The 7,323-nt window shown below is 40.6% G+C and overlaps 1 non-coding gene across 1 annotated transcript; it reads right to left on the bottom strand.

The window, feature by feature from the left end:
• Positions 1 to 612: 612 nt before the first annotated feature.
• LOC119937778 lies at positions 613 to 750 on the bottom strand. Its single transcript, XR_005454209.1, has one exon. It is a non-coding gene; the product is annotated as a small nucleolar RNA SNORA7 (small nucleolar RNA).
• Positions 751 to 7,323: the final 6,573 nt, after the last annotated feature.

Here is a 7,323-nt window from a genome sequence, read left to right as displayed (position 1 = left end):
ACACAGTAAGCGCTCAATAAATACGATTGATGATGATGATAGTGTTTCCAGGAACTGGGGTGGTTCACAGTATTAAAGATAGGTGAGAGGTCTACGAGAATTATAGTGGAGCAGAGGCCATTGATTTGGGCTAAAGTCATTGGGGTGACTTTAGAGAGGGCAATTTCTGGGAAGGGGAGGGAGTGGAAGCCAGATTTCAGGGGATCAAGTAGAGACCTGGTAGAGAGGAAGTGGAGGCATCATGTGTAAACAACTCACTCAATGAATTTGAAATAAATGGAACTAAGCACTTTGGGAAAGTAAAATAGAATTAGGAGTAGACATAATCCCTGCTCTCCAGGGATTTACAACCTAATGGAGAGACAGACGCTAAAATGAATTGCAGACGTTGTTGTTGTCTTATGCTATTGAGTCGCGACTGACCCATGGTCATGCCAAAGACACATCTCTCCCAGAACCTCCCACTTCCATCTGCAATCCTTCTGGTTGTGCATCCATAGAGTTTTCTTAGTAAAAATTTGGGCTTTACCATCGCCTCCTTCTGTGTGGTAAGTGAGTCTCTGCACTCAACTCTCTCCCATGCCACTGCTGCCCAGCAGCAGGTGAGTTTTGATTTGTAGCAGATTGCCTTCCACTCACTAGCCACTGGACAAGCTAGGAATGGAATGGGTAGGCCTCTGCTTGACTCTCCCTCCTGTAGTCGTGACTAATAGAGTACTGGAAACTCTCCAGCTGTGACCTTCAGAGGGAACAACTGCAGATAGGAGGAAGGAAAAGGGATATATATATATATATGCTTAAGTAGTGATTAAGGAATAGGATATTTAAGATATGCTGATATGATATTTAAGACACTGAACATTCCAAGTTATTGGGTGAAATGATGAAGTGGAGGATGAGAGATATGGATGAGGAAAATTATACATTAACCAGGTAAGTGAAGAAGTGTAATAGTAAGTTGTGAAGCCCTTACTATATGCCAAGCACTGGTCTAAGCACTGGGGTAGATACAAGGTAATCAGGTTGTCCCACATGGGGCTCACAGTCTTACTCCCCATTTTGCAGGTGAGGTAACTAAGTCACAGAGAAGTCAAGTGACTTGCCCAAAGTCACACAGCTGGTAAGTGGCAGAGCCGGGATTCAAACCCACCAACTCTAATTCCCAAGCCTGTGCTCTTGCCACTAAGCCATGCTGGTGGGGAGAACTCAGAAGGAAGCTCCAGCTCAGCATGGATGTGAGTAAGAGATGGGTAGCAGGAGCAATAGAAATAGTGCAGCATCTAGGCTCATATCCATAATTTATTTATTTGGATTAATGACTGTTTCCCATTCTAGAATGTAAGTTCATTGTGGGCAGGGAACATGTCTTCCAACTCAGTTATATTACACTCTCCCAAGTGCTTAGTACAGTGCTCTGCACACAGTAAGTGCTCAATACAATTGACTCCCATGTGCTTAGTACAATGCTCTGCACACAGTAAGCGCTCAATAAATACGATTGACTGACTGTCTCCCAGGCCTATGCTCTTTCAACTCAGCTATGCTGAGTAATACAATTCTTGGCACATAGTAGGGTTTACCACAATTATTATTATAATTACTATTAAGTCTCAGAACAGATGATGCTACAACCATATCAGTGTGTTTTTCAGCAGTTATTTACTTCAAGGTAATTATGAAGGGATAGTTACATTCCCCTATAGGGTAGTATTCCTTTGTATTCCATTTGTGCAATTTAGTGTCTAATAAATCACTTGTGTGCAGTTCAGCTTCTGGAGAGAAATAATTAATTAAGCATCCTAGTAACTTTGCTAATACATGACCCTCACATTTAGAATTATCCTTGAAAATATATTCAAACTTCTAAATTGTTCTTAGACAAAGTTGTGTGGATGAATTAAAAAAAAAAAATTCCTGAGGCATGTGTGTCCAAGAACACTTGTTACTAGTAAATTGACAAATCCTCCCAGCTTAGTGAATTCTCAATAGGGCACAACAAATGCAGATTTCACTAAATTGCAGGGTCCATCATCATCAATCGTATTTATATTTCTTGATGAACTAAATTTGCCTTATTGATTAGTTAACAAAAGGGAGATTTGCTATTAGAATATTGTGTCCAATTTTGACAGCTTGTGTTTTGGGAGGGGAGTTAATGGTATCTGTCAAGCACTTACTATATGTCAGGCATAGCTCATTCATTCAATAGCATTTAATGAGCACTTACTGTGTGCAGACCACTGTACTAACTAACTTACTATATGCCAGGCACAGCTCATTCATTCAATAGCATTTATTGACCACTTACTGTGTGCAGACCACTGTACTAAGTGCTTGGGAGATTACAATAGAACAATAAATGGACACCTTCCCTGCCCACAACACGTTCAATAGGGTAGATGCAAGCTACTCGGGTTGAACGCAGTCCATGTCCCATATGGGGCTCACAGTCTTAATGCCCATTTTCTAGATGAGGCAACAGGCACAGAGAAGTGAAGTGACTTGCCCAAGGTCACTTAAAGGACAAATGGCAGAGCCAGGACTAGAACCCAGGTACTTCTTACTCCCAGGCCCATGCTTATGATAATAATGACGGTATTTGTAAGTGCTTACTATGTGCCGAGCACCGTTCTAAGTACAGGATCCACTTGGCCATGCAGATAAAGGCCCTATTTTTCCTCAGACATGTCTCCTGATTTCCTCCTAGATTGTAAGTTCATTGTGGGCAGGAAGTGTGTCTGTTTATCACTATATTGTACTCTTTCAAGCACTTAGTATAGTGCTCTGCATACAGTAAGTGCTCTATAAATATGCTTGATTGACTGACTACCTTCTTGTAGCATCAATTCAGCATACATCCCTGGACTTCTCAAATGGCTACATATTCTATCTACAACAAAAGAAGCCCTCCATTGGCTCTAATCCTCCGACATTTCATGTATTGGATCTCTTCATCTGCTACTTGCCAACTCACACTCAACTCATCCTTAGCTCACCAAACGATACCTTGTTCTCAACTCTCCCAACCCTGATGTTCAACTTGATTTTCCACTTTGGAATCCCTCACCACCAAATCTGCCAGATCGCAGCTGTCTCCATCTTCAAAGTCCTCCTAAACTTGCACAACGTCCAGAAGGCCTGGCCCAGGTGAATTCTTAACTGCTGCTGGAAAGTAGTGTGGCTTAGGAGAAAGAGCTTTGAACTGGGAGTCAGAGGCCCAAGGTTGTAATTCCGAGGCCAGCACTTCTCTGCTATGTGATCTTGGTCAAGTCATCTGACCAATCAGGCAGAAACTCCTCACCCTCTGCTTCAAGGCTGTCCATCACCTCACCCCCTCCTACCTCACCTCCTTTCTCTCCTTCTCCAGCCCAACCCGCACCCTCCGCTTCTCTGCCGATAATCCCCTCACTGTGCCTCGTTCTCACCTGTCCCGCCATCGACTCCCGGCCCACATCATCCCCCTGGCCTGGAATGCCCACCCTCCCCACATCCACCAAGCTAGCTCTCTTCCTCCCTTCAAAACCCAACTGAGAGCTCACCTCCTCCAGGAGGCCTTCCCAGACTGAGCCCCCTCCTTCCTCTCCCCCTCCTCCCCCTCTCCATCTCCCCACCTTACCTCCTTCCCTTCCCCACAGCACCTGTATATATGTATATATGTTTGTACGCATTTATTACTCTATTTATTTTATGTGTACATATTTATTCTATTTCTTTTATTCTGTTAATATGTTTTGTTTTGTTTCCTGTCTCCCCCTTCTAAACTGTGAGCCCACTGTTGGGTAGGGACCGTCTCTATATGTTGCCAGCTTGTACTTCCCAAGCGCTTAGTACAGTCCTCTGCACACAGTAAGCACTCAATAAATACGATTGAATGAATGAAGCTGTGCTTCAGTTATCTCAAACAGACTGTGAGCCTCATGTGGGACAGGAATTGTTTCCAACCTATCTTGTATCTACGCCACACTAAGTGGCGTAGATACAAAAAACATTATTTTTTGTAATTTTTTGTAATTTTTTTGTAAAAAAAAGATATTAAAAAACAAAAACAGTCCCATCAGACCAGTACCCACATTTCTTAATTCTTGAATTCTTTAATCTTATCCTTGTCTTGTCTTGCCTTATGCTCGCGAGTCATCTCCGACCCAGAAGGACTTCATGGACACATCTCACCAGAATGCCCCACCTCCATCTGTAATCGCTCTGGTAGTGTATCCATACAGTTTTCTTGGTGAAAATATGGAAGTGGTTTATCATAGCCTTCTTCCGTGCAGTACATTGAGTCTCCACCCTCTACCCTCTCCCAAGCTGCTGATGCCCAGCACATGTGAGTTTTGACTTGTAGCAGATTGCCTTCCACTCACTAGCCACTGCCCAAATTAGGAGTGGAATGGGTAGGCCTCTGCTTGACTCTCCCTACCTTATCCAAGACTGGTAAAACACTGGAAACTCTCCAAGTGCGATCTTGAGAGGGAGAATCAAGCAGTCAAGTTTTTATGCAAATTTTATTTGTTTATTATCTATCTTACAGGTTCTAATCTTGGCTCCGCCACTGACCAGCTGTGTGACTTCGGACAAGTTACTTGACTTCAGTTCCCTCATCTGTAAAACGGAGATGAAGACTGTGAGCCCCACGAGGGACAACTTGATTACCTTGTATCTACCCCAGCTCTTAGAACAGTGCTTGGCACATAGTAAGCACTTAACAGATGCCATTATTATTATTATTATTACCTCCACCGAAATGTTTCTACGGTTTAACACTAGGTATTTTTACAGCTTTCACTATCCTTTTTGTCTGTCTCCACTTTATATTGTATGATTCATGAGCATAAGAGAGATGTGCATGACTATTGTTGCACCCTCTCCCAAGCATTTAGCATAATGCTTTCCACCTAATAAGGGCTCAAATAATGCTATTGATCATCTTACTGATTGTAAACAGGAGTATTGATTGGGAACAGGAGAGGTATTTTGGGTTTCTTTTGGGATTTCGTTTTTAAACATTCTCCTCCCTTTTATGCAGCCATAGTGAATACCAAAGTAGCTCTTTATTATTTTTCCTCTGATGACGAAGTCTTCTCTCAGGGTTGATCAACTGCTGCAAACAATAAGCAGGCACTTTTGATAATTAGGTTGTCAATGACATAGCTCTACCGGGAATCCTGATTTTATTTCAAATGTAGTATTACCAATTTGATGAGGCCTTTGATTTCTCTAGTTAAAATCAAGTAGGCATTCTGGAGGTTTATCATTATCATAGGCAGCATTATTGAGTATGTATTGTGTGCAGAACACAGTACAGTCTTTTGGGAGTGATCATTAGAAGGAAAAAGACACCATTCCTCTTCTGTCAGAACTTACATCATTTTCCAAGAAAACCTAATAAAGTAACACATTCATCAGTACATTTCCACATTTAGATCCCATCCAAAAGAAATAGTGCTAGCACGAAGTATTAACTAAGCAAACTGGAGGCTTCAAAGAGCAGTGATTATTTTAAAATTTATTTTTAATGATATTTGTTAAGCACTTATTATGTGCCAAGCAGCGTACTAAGTGCTGTGGTAAATAGAAGTTGATTAGGTTGGACACAGTTCCTGTCCCAGAAAGGACTCATAGTCTTAATCCCTATTTTACAGATGAGAAAAATGAGCAAAGAGAAGTTAAGTGACTTGCCCAAGGTCACACAGCAGACAAGTGGCAGAGTCAGAATTAGAACACAGGTCTTTCTGACTCCCAGGACCATGATCTATCCACTAAGCAATTTAATTTAAATATCACCAAACAGTCTTTGATATTTTTACCTTGTTGTGGGCAGGTAATGTCTGTTATATTGTTATATGGTACTCTTTCAAGCACTTAGTATAGTGCTCTGCGCATAGTAAGCACTCAATAAATATGATTGATCGCTGTAACATTTGAAAAACTGTAAGAGGAAAAACCATGTTGAAGGCAATAGGAAATTATGGATGCACATTTGGGAACAAAATCTGGATGTTGGAAAACTAGAAGTTTTGAAATGGTTTAAATTATATCATCCTCTGATTACTGTGTGGTAGTCTAGATTTCCCCAAGACTTTATTTAACTAAGGTTGGAAAAAAAAATATACATTTTCACCAAAAGTGTAACATCCTTGTTTTTATGGCAGACATGTGGGGGGTCAATTGTAATTCATTCATTCATTCAATTGTATTTATTGAGCGCTTTCTGTGTGCAGAGCACTGTACTAAGCACATGCATTGTACTGTCTGTTCTCTCCTCACATTATTGATATTATTACTAATATAAATATTATTGTGACTGTTATTGACTGCTGACCTTTGGTGTTCTGCAAAGGGGAGATCTGGGAGGGACAAGAAGGGAGAGGAGCAATAGACCACTTAACACTTCTTTGATACGTTTTATCCCTCTAGCCTTATTTATTCGGTCGCATTTATCCATTTAATTGTATTTGTGCTCTGCACACAGTAAGCGCTCAATAAATATGATTGAATGAATGAATTTATTGAGCGCTTACTGTGTGCAGAGCACTGTACAAGAGCAAATCACCATCCTGAATGCTTTCTGACTCCCCGTCCAAATATCTTTAATTTGTAATAAATGTATTCATTAACTCATCGAGGAAAAATATAGATTACACTGAATGGTAAGTATTTACTTGAATAGATTGTAAGCAACATGTCTGACATGGAGATGGGCTGTTTTATGTGGAAAGGAGAATAGTTGGATACCAGTAAATTCAGAATAATTTTTCCCCTGCCATTACAGGCTTCATATAACAACTATGCTTTATAATTAAAAATGTTCATTAAGTGAAAAGCTCAACTAAGCATGAACGTTTTTTCCATCATGCTTATCATTTAATTAGCATTTTATGGAGATTGTTTTTAAAAGATTGGAAACCTATCTTCAGTTGATTGGAATGGACTTTTACTTATGATTTATTGGGGGATTTAGGGAAATGAATGAATTGGCAGACTAACATTTCTGCTTCCATTTTCAAAGGATGAAATCAAGAGCTTAAATATGTCACAGGTCCTCCCATTTGCTAGTTGGGTTTCCCTACTGAAAGAAGTCATCAGGAGTCCAAAAACTGACACGAACAAAATTATCTTGGCAAAGTGAACTGGCTGCATTCCCATGATACCCACGGTACAAGACAGCACACTGGAAGTTGGGGAGGAAAAGAGCAGCACTCTGGAAACACCGATAAAATTAAAAATGAAGTGAGAAGCAGGGAATCAATCAAGAGTGAACTCCTTTGATAAAATAACTAAAATTAAGGAAATGCACCTAGCATTCATTTATTCATTCATTCGACT

The sequence above is a fragment of the Tachyglossus aculeatus genome, chromosome 1 (assembly GCF_015852505.1).
Source record: "Tachyglossus aculeatus isolate mTacAcu1 chromosome 1, mTacAcu1.pri, whole genome shotgun sequence".
NCBI classification, from domain to species: Eukaryota; Metazoa; Chordata; class Mammalia; order Monotremata; family Tachyglossidae; genus Tachyglossus; species Tachyglossus aculeatus.
Note: the sequence above shows the minus strand (reverse complement) of the source record. Positions and strands in the feature narration are given on the sequence as shown.